Source organism: Rissa tridactyla, chromosome 3 (assembly GCF_028500815.1).
Source record: "Rissa tridactyla isolate bRisTri1 chromosome 3, bRisTri1.patW.cur.20221130, whole genome shotgun sequence".
NCBI classification, from domain to species: domain Eukaryota; kingdom Metazoa; phylum Chordata; class Aves; order Charadriiformes; family Laridae; genus Rissa; species Rissa tridactyla.
In genome coordinates this window covers 63,359,928-63,377,362 of record NC_071468.1, presented here as the reverse complement: position 1 = coordinate 63,377,362, position 17,435 = coordinate 63,359,928, and the positions used below count along the sequence as shown (strand labels likewise).

Genomic DNA, 17,435 nt, shown 5'->3' with positions numbered 1-17,435 from the left:
AACAAAGAGTACTAACACAATAATGCCCAAGCCAGCCTCAGGTGCGCAGTTTCAGAAGAATTAAGATAAAAAACAGCTGGTAGTGTATTGCCTAATACACTTCGCCCTTCTAGTGGCAAGAATGCAGAATACATATTTTTATGGTATTTCAAGAGCTACACAAATGTGTCAGTGAAAAAGCTAACTTGCTGGTATGACCTTTGAAAAGAGAAAAAATGTTGCAGGCATTAAAGGGGGTTTTGGTTGGTTGATTCGTGCGTTGTTTTTTTGTGTTTATTTGTGTTTTGGTTTTTTCCCCCAGAGATGAGGAATGTCAGTGGGGTAAGAAAATTTAAGTGAAAAGACCTGTAGATCTGTTTGTTGGTTTCATGCTTCAGTCTTGCATGCTTTGTAACTTTAGATGAAAGAATAAATAGTGCCTTAATCTGGAGAAATGGATAGCAGGTCCCTCTGAACAGCTGTGTCAAAGGTTTGTGTGGAAATCCCTAGGTGAGTCTGACTGCAAAGTGAAGGGGTGGCTGGTGACTGGGACCTTCAAAGTCAGAGGCTTTGGGATCACGTCCCAGGACAGGCACAGATTTATCAAAGATTACAAGGGCTTTTGCTGCTTAACTATTATTTCATCTGACTTGATCTCCTCCTCCTCGTTGTGGTACAGGCAGCTCATCTGCACAGCACTGCTCTGCAACCCCTCCTCCAGCTTCCCTCCAGCTCCTCCATAGCTACCACCTGCACAGCAGCTTCTGCCACATCCAGTCCCCAGGTTTTTCCCCTTCTGCTCCTAAAGCCCATTCCTTCAGCATGGTGTGTCTTGTGAGAAGGGAAAGGGGAATTTAAACCTCTCTGTTGTAATTCATTAGTGGCTACAGTAAGCCTGCGGAAGTTGCCTGCGGCCTGACTCCTCTGAAGGGACACTTGGGAAGGCCTTCAGGAGCGAGACCGGAGCAGCTAACTCAACAATCATGATGAACACAGTACTCCCATTTTTATATCCTCACATCCAAGGGACTCAGCTGCTGACATCTGGAGCATGTTAGGTTTTAATTTCCTCTTGTAGTTGTTTAGATGTACCTGTGCTGATGAATGTCAGGGCTGGGGAGACATAGCTGGTGTGTGAAACTCTACATCTGAAGCATCTTTCCCCCACCCGTGAGTCTTTCTCTGGGGCTGCTTTGCTGCCACAACCATTTTTCAAGATCCTTCTGCTAATCGGCCACTTGCAAGGTGTGAGAACATACAAGTGCACAGGGAAATGGAAACCGTCTCCCTTCTCAGCGCTCTGACCCTGCGAATTAAGCCCCCGTCCTTCTGCATTACCATGGAAGACTATGAGTGTTACAGCAGTCTATTCCCTTTATTCCTAAGAAGAACTCATAAGCCCTGTTGTGAAATCTGCTGCTGCTGAGAGTGACTGTGGGCTGAGTGCATCATTACGTGTTTTTCTCCATTATCATCCTGTGCCCCCAGAGGCATCTGTCAGGTTGAACTGGAGAGCTATTTGTTATTAGAAACGATACGTCATGTGGGATTGAGGGACTATTAAAAGCTGGAGTTCTAGAGTTGAAGCAATGATAGTTATGTCTGAGTGGAAAACAAATAGCTTGATTTAGAGAGTAAAGGAGGTAGCAAAAAGAGGGGAAAAAAGAAACGCACTGGCCTAAGACTTAGGAGCCAGGGATCTGTTTCTGGTCCTGCTGCTGGACGTCAAAGGACTTTTTACAAGTGACACCTTCTAGCACTTCCTCAGTTTTCCCTCTTTCTAATGAGAGAAACTAGTAGGTGCTATTGTTACCATATATGTCATACAGTAACTATGGAAGAAAACACTTCTGTGTTTGAAAGTGTGCCCAACCTGGGGCTCAGAGGGTTTGAGATAATGACAGATTTGATTGGAATGTGCTAGATCAAATTTATAGCTATTACTGCGGTTTAGCTATTAATGGGCAGGCTTCTGCGCTTGCCATGGGGCTTGCTTGCCTTACTGTGTATTAGAGTCTGGTGCCTGTTAGTGGCTTCTTTTCGCTTTTGCCACTTGCTGTACTGCTGTACTGCTTATCGTTTTACTCTGTGGTGCCTGGGAACGTTTTGATAACAGCAATGGCAATGTGCCTGGGCTGGTAGATGGGCAGGGCATCGCTGCTGTTTCCGTCCTGAACAGGCTGGAACTCCAGTGTGAACTCAAGTCAAAGGGACTGTGACCTGTCGATGAGTCCATTCAGGAGCAGGACACCCTGAAGCATCTGTGGTCATGGATAAGCCCACACCAGAGCAGGTACATCTCAAAGTGTCTGTGGCCATGCTTATGTCTGTGACACAGCAGGTTAACCTCTGAACGGATTGTGATCCAAGGATAAGTCCATGCTGGAGAAGGAACACCTCACAGCATCTGTGGCTGTGGATAATTCCATGCTGCAACAGGTACACCTTAAAGCATCAGTGGCTGTGCATGAAGTCATGCTGGAGCACCTCGAAGTGTGTGGCCATGGATAAGCCCGTGACAGAGCAGGTACATCCCTGGAAAAACTGCAACCACGGGTAAGGCCATATTGGAGCAGGTTTACTTCTGAAGGGGCTGCAGATGTGGGTAAGGCCATGCTGGAGCAGGTATATCTCTGAAGGCATTGTGGCCCATGGATAAGGCCACACTGGAACAGGTGCACCTCAAAGCTACCGTGGCTGTGGATAAGTCCATGTCACAGAAGGTATATCCCTGGAGAGACTACGGCTCATAGATAAGGCTCCATTTGGAGCTGGTACTGCAGTCTGTGGATAAGTCCAAGCTGGAGCAGGGACAAGGGGCAAGGGCAAGATCATTGCAATGTTAAACCCTATGGTTCAGTCCAAAGGGACCAGTGTGGAGACTGTAATGGAAATATGTAATTGTAATGTAACTGTAATGCAAATACCTTTAAATTGTTGTAACCCTGGATTTGAGTTGCATGTTATAGGAAGTACTATAGCAGGAACCCCTTGCTGCTAGTCAGACCAGGGACAAGGGGAGGAGTTCATTGCGATGTTAAACCCTATAACCTGGCAAAAAGGGACCAAGGGTGGTGATTGTAATGGATATACCTTTAAATTGTTGTGGCCCATGATTTGAGTTACATGTTACAGGAATTACTGTAGCAGGAACAACCTGAACCAATGGAGGACAAGCTTTACAAGAAGCAGTGCAAGTGCAGCAGTGACCTGACCTGAGCTGGCTTTGGTGCCCAATAACTTCACGCAACACACCATCTCTCCTGTCCTCAGTGACTATCATAACAGATAAAGCTCAAAGTCATGGACTAAATGAACTCATTGGACATTTTGTGGACACTTGCCCAGACATTTCACAGGGCTGGTCCATAGACTAGAGGAATGATATCTATGTATTGTATCAAAGGATGGGAAGAGGGGTGGCAGTTAATGAGGATGTATTGGATAGTGTGGGACCTCAGCATGACATAAATAGTATGGAATAAGGGGTGGAAAATATGCTGGTTTTGGCTGGGGTAGAGATAATTTTCTTCATAGTATCTAGTATGGGGCTATGTTTGGATTTGTATAATTAGAGTTATATTTCAATTATTAAACTGTTCTTATCTCAACTTAGAAGTTTTCTCACTTTTACCCTTCCAATTCTCTTCTCCCTCCCGCCTCCATCCTGCTGAGCGGGGTGTGAGCGAGCGGCTGTGTGGTGTTTAGTTGCTGGTTGGGGTTAAACCACGACAGAAAGGCAGTGAAGAAACACTGAGTTACATTCCTGTCTACAGCTAGATGCCCTTGAAGTTTGCATTAAAAGCACACATGCAGAGAGAAATGGATGAGCTACTTCACTAATGTGCATTTTTAACATTTTAAAATTTGCAACTTAAGCACTGAAGGGCTGCAAAATCTAACACAAAGGGCTTTACATCACATTTAAGTTGACCGAGTATAGTGTCATTACTTTAATGGCATATAAACATTCTCAAGAAATAGTTTCTATTCTCAAAACAGAGACTGGAATACCATCTATATGGTCTTCTGAAAGTAAATGTCTGTTTTGCTGAGATTACAGCAAGCCTAGTTTACTTTTATTTCATATCACTTGCTTTCTGTTTTTTGTAAGTCAGAATATTATTAACATACAGAAAGATAATTCTATAGGAGAGCAGTAAACAGTCAGGGGGTAAATTCATAGGTCTTCCATCCCGTCAGTGAGCACTCACAGATCAAAATGAGCTTTGCGGGTCTGACTTTTTGCCTTGCTAGCTTCCCTTTAAATTTAGTTACATCTATTCCATCCAAAGTCAAAATGAAACTTCGTATGGGAACAGACTGAGGCCATCAGCTGGATGCACTTAGGAAGATCTAGAAGTGTTATCATTGAACTTATTGTTTGGGGCATACGCTTGTGGTGAGGATCGTATGAGGAGAGGCTGAGGGAGCTGGGCATGTTTAGCTTGGAGAAGAGGAGGCTGAGGGGAGACCTCATTGCCCTCTACAACTACCTGAAAGGAGGTTGGAGAGAGGTGGGGGTTGGCCTCTTCTCCCAGGTGAATAATGACAGGACCAGAGGAAATGGTCTGAAGCTGCGGCAGGGGAAGTTTAGATTAGATATTAGGAAGAATTACTTTACTGAAAGAGTGGTCAGGCACTGGAACAGCCTGCCCGGGGAAGTGGTTGAGTCACCATCCCTGAAGGTATTTAAGAAATGTCTGGATTTGGCACTTCAGGGCATGCTCTAGTGGCAGAGATTGTAGGGGTTTGTCTGGGTTTTTTTTTGTGTGTGTATGGTTTGACTAGATGATCTCAAAGATCCTTTCGAACCATGAAGATTCTGTAATTCTATGATTTTTATTTAATTGAGGTCTTTCTACTACTTCCAGCAAAATTGTATCCAAATACCTTTTTACCTTTATTTTATAGCCCCCCCCCAAAAAAAAAAGTTTTCAAATTTAAGAAAAAAATTATTGAAACTAGACTTCCTCTGTCAAACCCTGACTTCAGAAGGGCAGCACGTTTGTGAGGAAGATGTCCAGCATGCTGTTTAAAGTAACAATATTAAATATTTCCTTGCTTTTCCTTCAAATCAACTACAGTTGGCAATGTGTATATCAGGTTGTTTGTGGAGGGGAAAAAAGCACTGATGTCGCACCTTCTACCTGTTTAGCATCACATGGTGCCAGAAATGGATTGATGTGGAGAGCTTTGTTGAGTTTGCTGGTGAGGTTCTTCGCTAGATACTAGGTTACGTTATCAAGGAGAGGATCTCTCTCTATGTGCCCTGTATCTAAATGAGTGCGCGTGCCCTGTTCTGAGCATCCATATACCCTAACCTAGGTGCCACTGTGGGCATAAGGACCGGATGGACATTTGGTTTTACTTAGGGTGCTACTTCTTGGGAGCTCTCAATAGGAAGCTGTATGTCAGAAAGCTAATATAACTCTGGAATGCATAAGCAGAAGAAAATCAGACAAGTGTAGAAGGGATACTATGTTATAACCATAGATAAAATAATTGGGGTAGGTACTTCAATGTCGTGACTATTTATGGTGCCTGGATTGCTCTGGACAGAGCGTCCAGAAAAGAATAATTTGAGATCTGGAAATTCTCATGGTAAAAAGAAACTAAACCAAGTCAATTAGTACAGTTTACCTGACAGAAGGCAAATTGGGGACTCCCTAGGCGTGGAAGAGATTTCTGATACAACATAGAACTTCAGCCTAGGGGAAATGTTGTAAACAGATGCAATGCAGAAAAGGTATCTCTATATATTTTTAGCAATATGTCTCATCAGAACAAATTATGCAGGGAACTGATAGGATCTTTGGCACTTGATATAAATCAAGAGCAATCATCTTTCTAGAAAATATGCCGTAGCTTAACAGAAGTTCTCAGATTAATGCAGAAACAAAGAAGTGTAACGCAGAAATTAGTAAGTGCTTACACTGTGCACAAAGGTGGACCAGGTGATTACGATGGTCTCTTTGGATATTCAATGGTACAAGAGTACATAAAAATCTGCAAAAATTACCAACTGTGGCTGGTAAGAGAATGCAGAATGTGCATGTTGTGCAAGAGTGCTACATGGTACAGAATGTTTCAACTGCCACTTCCCTGAAAGAGTTTTGAAATCCTTTTTCTGTTATCTGCGGAACTGTGAAAATAGAAGAGAACCTCTATTCCTAAATAAGCTGACATTACACACTACAGGACATGCAAACAACAACAGAAACCTCCGATATTCCATAAAAAACCTGTCTTGCCCTCAATAGTGCTGACTGTGTTGTGCTGCCTAGTTTTGACCCAAGCTGCTGAACTTTGAAAGCCACTGGCTTCTAGTAGGAAGGAAAACTGATGACAGTGTCCTGGTTTCAACTGGAATAGAGTCACTTTTCTTCCTAGTAGCTGCTGTGTTTTGGATTTAGTATGAGAATGGTGTTGATAACACATATTGTTTTAGTTGTTGCTAAGTAGTGCTTATATTAAGTCAAGGACTTTTTCACCTTCCTGTAGAAGCTGAGAGGGAGCTTTGGCCAAGACAAGCTGGCCAAAGGAGTATTCCTTACTATAGACATCGTGCTCAGTATATCAGTGGGGGTTGGCCATGGGTCAGGAATCTGTGATCGCTGCTCAGGATGGGCTGGGAAATCAATCATTAGGTGGTGAGCAATTGTATTGCATCACAGATTTTGTATATTCTTTTACCATTATTATTATTATTATTTTACCTTCCGTTACTGCTCTATTAAACTGGATTTTTCTCAACCCAAGAGTTGGCTTTTTTTTCCCTTTTTCTCCGTCTTCTCCCTATCCTATTCGGAGGGCTGAGTGAGTAAATGACTGGGTGGTCCTAGTTGCCATCTGGGGTTAAACCATGACACAGAGCAAGTTATTTTCCTGACAAAATCATATTTCTTTGCAATAATGTATCATAACTTCTTTGCTTTGTTGGTTTCAACTTGGAATTTAAAGAGCTGGAGATAATCTTCCTGGTTGTTGTTGGGGTTTTTTGTATGTGTGCATTTTCTTTTCCATTTGTTTTTAGAGAAATTGCAGTTACCTCTTGAGACAAGGAAGGATCCTGTGGCTAATGGAGAGATACTTGGTGATGCTAGTCAAATAGTCCCAGGTGGTTTAGATTACTAACATGATGCAACTCGATTTCATGCCGTATAAGTGTACCTTTTGTACTCTTTTTCTGCTGGGAGATGTGCCTCATTGCCCAGGACTGTGGGCTGGTACCTTGGGAGACCTTGTCCTCATGCTAGCTCTGCAGAAACACTGGAAAACACTAATGGCATTTGAAATGCTGGTATCACGCCTGTGCCTCAGGATGCTGTTTTGCTGTTAGCAAACCAAACTTATGCTGCATCACTGCCTAGTGGTAGTTCCACACCTGACGAACTTAGCTGTGTGGCCCGGAGTTGTTTAGGCAGGTCTGAATGACTCAGGTAGCAGATTAGGGAGGTTTTTGATTATGACAGAGACTGGTACCCTGAGGCTGCTGACTCGCCTGTCTGCAAAAGATGACACTAGTCCTTTCCCTACCCAGGTGCCCGGGGGTCACAGCAGGAGCAGGCACTGTGTACTTGCTACAAGCCTGTTTTTCTCTATATCACACCTTATGTTATATTGGTAAAACCACAGCAATACCAGACAAAGATAAATGAAAGTTAAAATAAAATCACTATAGACACACTGTGAATTAGAAAATAAGAAAAATACCCTTTTACTTGCAATGGCAATACCCTATTATAGGCTACATGGCTACACCCTTATCCAAGACTGGGTGTTGGTTACCCTCTAGAGGGCCATGGAACAGAGGGTTCCTAGGCTGGAGTGTCTCCCTGGTGCTGCATGGGCTGGGCGAGGAAGCAAGGGGTTGCTTTGCCCACCCCCTCCAAGGGCCCAGGTCTTGGCCTGAGGGCTTGCAGGAGACAATTTGCTGGCCAGGCTCCCTGCAAGTCTAGTGCAGGCCCTGTGAGAATTGTGGTCTCCAACATAGAGCGTTCTGGGGCATGGATGGGGGAGTTACAGCCTGATGATGGTGGTAAATAGTGTTAGTTAAGAAAAATCTGATGTAATAAGGTGCAAAGCGCCATAAGTAGTTGCACAGCCTGACCATGCTCCTACTACAGTGCAGCAGCATTTACAGCTGCTTTATAGCACCTGGGTCATGAAACTTCATCTGCCTTCCAGTGTTGCTACCAAATGCAGCAGAAGCATAGGCAGTGAGGTATGACTCAACCCACAGTTGTATATTTTTTCTTGCATGTAGTGTTCAAATGGTTGACTTGTAAATATGCATGCTTTGAAATTATCTACATCAGTATCTGGAGCTAATGAGTGAAGCCATTCTTGCAGTTCAGAAACATGAAGTTTCCCTGTATTATTACTGCACAAAGTAATTTGCTGTTCAATTGCTTAGCCAGTTGTCATTTTCTAGTACCTCATTTCATATGACTATTTCACATAGTATTTTCTAATATTTAGCAACGGAGAAATGACACTGACTTGTCGTCTTATTTTCCTGATGCTAACTGCACTCTGCAGTGCACTGGTTTAGCCATACTAAACTACTATATCTGCAACAAAAAGGTTTCAAAAGTGATTATTGTAGCCAAATCTGTGTAGCAATGTCTGTGTAGCAATGAATGAATGGTGACTTACAGTCCTGGTAGTATTAAAGATTTTTAGTTAGATTCATGAACTTAGTCAGTCAGGTTCTCGTTCTGCCTTAAACCACTTCAGCTGACATTATGTGCTTTAAGTATGCAGTTTAAATAGAAGAGCCAAGCAAGAGTCAGAGGAATGTTGAAAAATACTTGGGCAGAAGCAAGCCCTGGATAACAAACAAGAAGTGGCAGCCAAGAGGCAAGATCTTATTTCGGAGATAGTATCCAGTGTGAGAAAATCTTGGAGAGGACATCAGGAGTGATAGTATCTGTGCACACTCCACTTTCCTTGACAGACCTCTGCTGGAGTCTTCAGCTTCTGAGGAAACCCAGGGTCAGAACCAGGTGTAGGAATGTTTCACCAGTCTTCAGCTAAGTGGCCTCTGTTCAGTGCCCATATAAGTCAACTGGCCCTGTGAAACTCTTTGGGATACTACAGCTTGTCTTAAAAATTATCTTCTCAGGTGTGATCTCTAAGGTGATCAATTTTGAAGCACCAACTGTAATCATTTATATGAATAGCCCGTATCATTATAGAGAGAGGGCAGGAAAGAGAGCCTGGTATCAGATAAACCAGGAAGATAAGGGGTTTGTGAGAGACAAGGAGGAAAAGGGAGATATCTTTATCCACAGCCCACTGAAACCTCCATGTTTCATCCTGGCCCACAAGCCCAGTCCTCCAAAGTTCATACTGGTTCCCATCAGCTTCCCAAAGCCTGCCTGACATGTCCTGTCACCTTTCCTTGCAGTGTCTGCTGCAGCAAAGCTATGTCCTATAGAGAGGGAAGGGCATCACAGCCACAAGGCAGGTAATTTCACCTCAGCATACCTCTTCCCCATATATCTTTATCCCCTGTCTTTTCTTTCCTCTCCGAGACTGACCATGCTGCCTTAAACTTTTTCTCTGCTTCCGAATGGCAAGAGCATTTCCAATGAGCTTTCTTCCTGGGTGTCCACTTGTCTGGAATAGTTTATCACTCTGGATTAAACATTCGATATATGCTCATGGAAACATCTCTGAGCCAGGATTTCTCTGGTTTTAGAAACTAGTTTCTATACCACCATTTCTTGTTATAAGTGTCTGCATTTACAAGGATAAAATACAAACCTTTAACCTCTTCTTCCTGATCAGGCATCCATCACAGCTGCCTTCCTTAGGAAACCCTAGCACGGCCCCTCACAACAGCACATCTCCATAACTGTGGCATAAGTAGAATTCTGGCACCAGCTATCCATGGCAACAAGAAGTTTGGTCTGCCTATAGAGGTCTTGTTTTTTAATTAAAAAAACCCCAAAACTACTGTAGCTTCGGCTGTTCCTGTGACCTATGCTTCTCTTGCTGGCGCTCGGAAATGAAAATATGAATGTACTGGTCTTTGAATGTTCTTCCTCAACCTCACAAACACGTGATAGCTCTTGGCAATAAGACTATTTTTTTGAGGAAGAGCAGAAAAATTCACATGAGCAGAATAAGTACAGTTCAACCACAGGAAAATATGGAAATGAAATTGATACAGGCACCAAACACATTTAACATCAGAGTGGCTTCACTAAAAGGCACAGGCTGCCAAGTTCCTGTGCTCTGATGTCTGTGGTTTGTTTCTTATCGTTCCAGCACAAATGTGGGATTTCAAGAAAGCAACATACCCTTTGTGTAGAACTACAGGAAAATAACAATTCATACTGAACGGGGCCTGGTTTCCATCTTCTCTCCTGTGAAAGAAGCAGAGATTTCTGTTCTTGCCGGGATATTGTTACAAAATCCTTTGAGAGTGAGCTGAAGCATTTGAAAAAATTGCCAGCTGTTCATTATGACTGCTCATCTGGATGTTGTTCCTCACACAGCTGAGCTGCTGGAACAAATCTGCTGGGTGTTCCCTACATCATAAACCTGGACACGTTAGTGCGATCTTTGATAGTGGTTTCAACTGAGCACGCTGAATTTCTCCAGGAGCAGGTTGGGGATGCTCACACAACCCCTCAGTGTTCAGCTTCTGGAAATGGGGATTACATCTGAGTGAGCGGCAATCAAACAGCTTTCATTTAAAGTTTCATTTGAAGTGTGGGTGTTGGGATCAACTTTTATATCCTTTGTCACAAATGAGGAAATTCTGTTTAAAGGCTGTTTGGTTCTGGCTCTTCTGTTGTTGAGAACAGCCAGAGACTTCATTAACAAATAGGAAGCTGAGGGTGCAGAGAACAACTGACATTTCGGCATAAGCTTTGGCCTGTGCCCAGTCCTGCTTCTATTCTACACCCAGGTTTCACACGTCCATGCTCTGAGAAACAGCGCAGTAGGGCCGCTGTAGCCTGGCTGGCCATGGAACTGCATCTTCTCTGCTATCTAATAAGGCTTTTCCTGCAACTAGAACAGTCAGAAAGTGTGCGTGTGTGCACATCTCTCCCTTTTCTCTAGTTTCTGATGGTTAGCAAGGGTGGAGCCTGCACTGCCATTTTCCTTTCAACAGGAGCTAGAATGTCTCTCTTTCTTCTATCTCTGGCTTTTTGTTTTCATGATATTTGTAAGAATTCAGTTGGTGTTTAATGGAAATTGTCCGATTCATTCTAAAGCTATTGGAAAGGAGGATGGCCAGTCATGCAGAAATGCACATGGAGGGGCCACTCATGAATGCACATACATAAACCCATCACCCCACACACACCCCCGAATGGAAATGAGGCTATAAATAATTTTTGTTTTATATGTAAACTGTGTTTGCAGCTGTCACAACAATTTCAAGAGAAAAAAATGAAAACCACAAGTGTGTGGGCAAAAATACAGCTGTTTTTCTTGCTGATCCCGAGTTAAGTGGCAAAACCAGAAATCCGTACTAATACAAAAAATAAACATCCATTTAACCTTTGTTGTTGCTGTTGTTCTGCTCATCTGGCATAAATTTAAAAAAAATAAATAAATCTTTTGGGGGCTGTGATTGTTTTAACCTGCCAGTAACCCCCTTGAGTTCATCAGAGCAAAAGACAGTGAAAGCCTGTTTATTGTCCAGCAGGCACCTACACATGTTGTAAGCGAAGTTCCATCTGGTCACAACATCGTGGATCATCTGGGTAACAGCCAGGCTTCATTTGCTTCATGTCCTGGACAGCATGGAGGCAGCCGAATAGGAATATTTAAATGACTGACCAACCGCAACCGAGTTTGCCCCTGAGGATTTGTCTAATAATGGCTCCTCGCTATGGAGCAGTAGTGGCTCTGCGAGTTGTTTTCTTTTTTAAATGACTCAAGCTGGGCTCCATGGAATGATTTAGCCTTTTTATTAGGTGCCGACAATTTATTGGAGATATGGTCTGGCTCTTACCTTGGGAGATCTGGAGGTGGATGTTGACTGTGTCTGAAATTCTTCCTGAAACATATTTGTGAGCAAAAACCTGAAGAAACCCAGACTGCATAGCACAGCTGTTGTTCTGGGCCTGACAGGGTGCTTATATGGGGTGTATTTCACACTTATGCGGAGGGCACGTAAAGTGCAACCGTATCAGAATTTTCTAGGCTTTTGAAATCATTCACATCTGTTTCACACAAGAGCAAGAGATGGAGAAAGCGGATGCAGAACTGACTTCTGCTTAATCCATGACCCAAGCGCCTCTGAGAGACTTTTGGCAGCTGGCACTGCCTCGCAACAGCAGCGGCGGGTGGGCAGGGACCCCCAGGGAAGCTCTGCCTCTGCCTCCAGAGCTTCCCACCTCCCCAGGCTGGGCAGCAGCAGCTCACTGCTGGTGGTCCTGCTGCTAGATGTATGGTTCTCTTAGAAAGGAACCCTAGAGTTCCCTTCTGCTGATCTAGAGGAGGGTACAGGGCTGTGAAAGGGCGGTATGCAGCTGCCAATGCAAACAGGTGCAGTTTCAATAACAAATGCTGATGGAGGCAATGCTTGCTAGATGAGTAATACCGTTCTCCTGGGGCTAGAAGGATACGCAGATCCCAGCATGCTGCATAAATGGTAATAAGCACTTCCAAAAATTCAGTCTGTCTATAAATACTCTATTGCTGGTGCCCAAAGAAGCCTTTTTAAGCACAGCAGATCTTTCAGAGTTCTGTAGGTGGCTCACTGCTTGTTTATGATAACAAACTTGTTGAATAAGTGATAAGGAGAAGCACCTGAATTTACTTTCAGAAGTGGCTGTGAGAGGTATTCCTTTTTGCTTTTAAATGTGGATATCTTCTATAATGATGCCATTCATGTAAGATCCTGGAGTAAAAACTATCCAGGAAAGGTGGCTGAGATACCGCAGTAACATCTGTAGGGATAGTGCATGGGCCTTTCCTTTCAGAAAATCTCAAGAAGAAAATACCTAGATGACTTACGGGGCCAAATTCTTCCGCAATTTGCAGTTAATTGCCACAGAGGCTGTAGAGTATTTGGGGGATTTCACACATCCTGCAGCTGGGCGTACCTGTGCCTACCCCTTCCCATGGCCAGCAGGGCCATCAAACGATAGAGAAAGATATGCTTAAAAGTTTGCAAGACTGGATTTCAGACCATTTGTATCTGTATCTTTATAACAATATCTATATATAGCTTGTATCTAAAGATTCCGATGAACACAGTTTTCTTCAGATAAGTAGTGTCAATAAAATCAGTGTTTCTACTCAGCGGATAAAGTTGTGCCCGAGCCTAAGGAGGCAGTAAGTGGTGAAGATTCACCCGGGCTAAGGAAAGTGCCCCAAAGCGAAGCTTCCTTTCCTGCGCACGGCAATAGCTCTACAAATCCGCTTGGAGTCACTGTAGGACAGCGGCGGGGCCGGTGCCGGGGGGCGGCGGGGGGCGGCGGGCAGAGCCCTGCGGTGGCTGCCCGGCCCCGGGCTCCGGCCCCGGCATCGCGGGGGTGCATCCAGGGCGCTTCTGTGCGCGGACGGACCGACGGCCCAGCACCCTCTTGTCCGAGTTACTAATCAATAATTGACCCTTATTTTTACATTTACGCCCGGTGATGTGCTTGAGCTTAAATATGGTTAGGAAAGCAGATCCTAACACTGTGTATTGAGGAGTATCTTTATGCTTTGCAAAGTGGTGTAAAAGCAAAGTGCTAATTTGTTAGAAAAACAAGAAAATGATTTTTTGTGTGCTTAGTTATGTGCCCATGTGAGGTGCGCGGTCCCCGGTGAGGGGATGGGGTTGCTCATACACTCACATGTATCTGTAGGCATGTGCTTCTGCAGGGCTGGAAGCTTTGGGAGAAAAGGAAACGCAACTGGGAAAAAAGCAGCTCCCTCAGTGTCAAATGAAGATTGCAAAAATGCACAGAGATTGACAGAGCACAGCTATTGAGAAAAGTATTGGCCTCGTTGTAAGCTATAAGCAGTGAATGGGGTATTTTATTTGAAGAATTTTATTTTAAAATTTCCATCCTTTTTGCCACTACTGTTATACAGAAAGTCTCACAAATGCAACGGTTGAGAGAGGTTAAAACACAAAGCATTTTATACAGCAGCCTCAACTGATACAAAGTATTTTTAGGATGCTATTTAACGATACAACATGCTGTATAACAAGCCAACATTAAAACAAGTAATTTACAACGGTGCAGTTGGCAGAGGGGTAAAAAAGCAACAGTATTAAAATTCTATTAAATGATTACCTTACAGTTTCAGTGACTAATAATGACTTGAATGGACGTGAATTCGTTTCAGTTTTGTAAAGAAATCTTACATGTATTTCAGAGACAGGATGATTTTCCCTGGGCAGGAACAGCAGAGTCATATCTGCCATGAAATATTCTGCTGTCCCCTGTCTTTTCTCCACATTGTCATTTACAGTGCAGATATTGTCACCATGCCGAAGTATCAAATGAAGCATTTAGGATATCACTGTTGCCCTAGTTGCCACATCCCTTTTTTGTCTCGAGCATTCTTATTCCAAGGGTGACGTGTTTGCTGCTGAACAATATCCTAAGCCACCAGACAGATGCATATTGAGTTTGTTTAGCAAAGGATCAAAACAAAACACAGAACTGATGCTGAGCAGGCTGCCGTCACAGGCTGCAATTCTCTGGGCAATTCCAGAGAGGCTGTGGCAATGGGCATTTAATAGTATTTGTTGGAAGGGTGAACGTGGTTTAAAACGCTGAATAGGAAGGAAGCTGCTGCCATTAGCTGATTAACAGCAAGGGATGTTTTGAAACGAACTTAAAAAATACACATCAGCCATAGTCATTCTGAACAGACAATATACCGTATGTCTGTGTAAGATTGCTAGCAAGCATTAAAAAAAATAATTTCACTCGCCGAAAACCAAAATACTTTTTAACAGTAATCATCACACAATTGTATTCTCACATATATTTACTTTTCAGATTAACATTACTTTAGTTTAGAAGTGATTGATTTATTTTCCTCAGGGAATTTGAAATTATTTTCAACACTGAAGTTTCAATGATTTTCAAAACGTGGATCAGAATGTCCTGAAAGAAACTGGAGGGTTCTATCTTGAATAATTCTATAAATTCATCACAGAACAGGATACCAGTATTTTGCAGTGTTCCAAGTGTAAAGCAGCCTTTGGTGCTGTGCAGAAGGACATCCAAATGGAGACTTCCACAGCTTCTGGAAGAATCTGAAAGACTTTCCCACATTACTATAGAGGAAAAATGCTATGTTTTGCTCCTGCCTGGGTGGGATCTCAATCCAGCTCCCATAGACCCCCGAGTCTTAAGAATGCAAATGGCAATATTTAATTATATCAATTTTTTCCTTCAGCTACTTACTTGACCTGAATTATGCTTTCCATTTGAAGCCTGATTTGTCTCTGCTGAATGGCATAATTTCCACTATCTGTATAATTAAAAACGAACAAATGCACACTTAGAGTTTCTGCTGCGGCAAATGAGATATTTAATTTGGTTTATTCACCTTCATTCTGTCTGCTCAAGCCAGCCCCAGTTCACGTGTTATCTGTTTCTGCAGCAAACCATATTCTGATATATTACATATATGGAGGTGGTATATAGAATTTGTGGCTTGCTTTAAACTTTTGCAGATTTCATAAAGAGCCTGAATGTGGAGTAGTTGAAGAATCTGAAATATTCCCAAGAAATATGGGTCCAAGCAAATACAGACATTTTCAATCTGAGCATTTTTAAAATGAAGAAAAACCCTTCAATAAACTTCCATAAATGTGCAGTCACTTTTCCAAGAAGTGCTGTTGCAGAAACTATATTAACTGTAATTTAGGGTTGTTTATGCTATAAATGTGGTCATTTGGCTCTTTTTAGCATGTGATGACAGCTTAAAATTATCCAAATGAACTGTATCACAGCATTTTTCAAGGTAGTTATTGAACTAGTTTTTTTATTTGCTAGATAGAAAGTACTTGATGTTCAATAAAGCACAACTTTAAGGAGTTAATGAATTGAGGAGTACTGTAAATGCGTAAAAACTTCCCTTTAACTTCATCAGAGGCACTCTCTGACCTGGAAGGCAAAGAGATACTTTTAAACCACTGTCATTTATTTGACCTGAAATCTTCCACTGGATTTTAGGGTGCATTTGAGGTCTTACTAGTTTAATAAAGGGCAACCAACTCCTTGTGTTACACTCCCTAGCAGAAGCTTGCAGAAGTTTTTTAAGCTAAATATGCAAACACTAGTACATTCCCCAGGGCATGTCTGTGGTGACCACTGAGCTGCCCTGCAGCAATGGGGCTGCTCCTTCCTCTCTGCAAGGGGAAGAGCACCTCAAGTGACCCCTCCCTGGAAGAAGAAGGAGGGTGGATTAATTAAGAATTGGGAAGTGTCCCAAAAGCGTGAGGACCCTGCTTTTGGCTTTTCACGGCTGCATGAGAGTGGAGGAGACTGAAACACAGCCCCCCAAGGGGGCCTTGGGAAAGGGCAGGTCTGTGGGTGCTCGTGGAGGTGTGACTCCCAGCCTATCCTCTCAGCCAGCTTTCAGCATGAGGAGAAGAGACCTGACCCTAGAGCAGGTGTAGGGACTGGCGGCTGCCCACCACAGCCTCTCGATAGGGACACCCAGCGCGGAGCACCTCTGTGGGACTCTGAGGAGCAAGCGTGCCTTGAATTTGGCAGAAGACGGATGTGTCCTGAGGAGGCCAACACTAAGTTGTGGCTATGCTAGAACATCTGCTATGGCTATTGCTTCGTGGTGAATGACATTGCTCCCCTCCACCCCGGTTTGTAAAATGCTGTGGATAGGCTCATTTGCATGTGAAATCTCATGGTGTTTCTCCATCTTGAGCTGCTCGCAAAGGACAGGCTTTGGGCTTCAGGATGGTGGACTGAAAGCCACCTGAACCTATCAAGGCACAGGGAAAGCTTCAGTTTTGCTAGGGAATGTGTCCTTGTGCCTTAGCCCCTCAGTGTTATTACTATTATATTTGTGTTGAACTGAGAGTTTGGTTTTACATCGTCTTCCAGCAGGGCTGCACTTTGCCAAAGGCCCTTCAGAAAGCAGACTGGCCTGCCAAAAAAAGGCAGATACCTCTTTCTGTGACTTTAGTGAGGTGAAGGCTCAGTCTAAGGGTGTAATCCTGCACCCACCAGGGACAAAAGTCCTATTCACCCGAATACGACTGGGTTAAGCTCACCAAGTGAAGATTTGGAGATTGGTCTCCCAGGGACTAAGCAACCTGTGACTGCAGAGACAACAGCCCGGCAGCAGTGGGAACAGTCACGCTTCTGACTGAGCAGCATTAGGCAGAGTTTCTTCCAAAAGACGTGCATTTTGCTTTGATTGACTTAATTTTAGAAACATTTCCTCACGTATTTGGGAACTCTTGTGGAAAAAAAAAAGGAAAAAAAATGAGACAATGGAAAATT

General features: G+C 43.3%; 1 long non-coding RNA gene across 1 annotated transcript; it reads left to right on the top strand.

Moving 5' to 3' along the window:
• Window positions 1-1,636: 1,636 nt before the first annotated feature.
• Window positions 1,637-11,509, top strand: LOC128907365 (uncharacterized). The gene is made up of 2 exons (XR_008465568.1): window positions 1,637-2,535; window positions 10,261-11,509. It is a non-coding gene; the product is annotated as an uncharacterized LOC128907365 (long non-coding RNA).
• The last annotated feature ends 5,926 nt before the right edge of the window (window positions 11,510-17,435 follow it).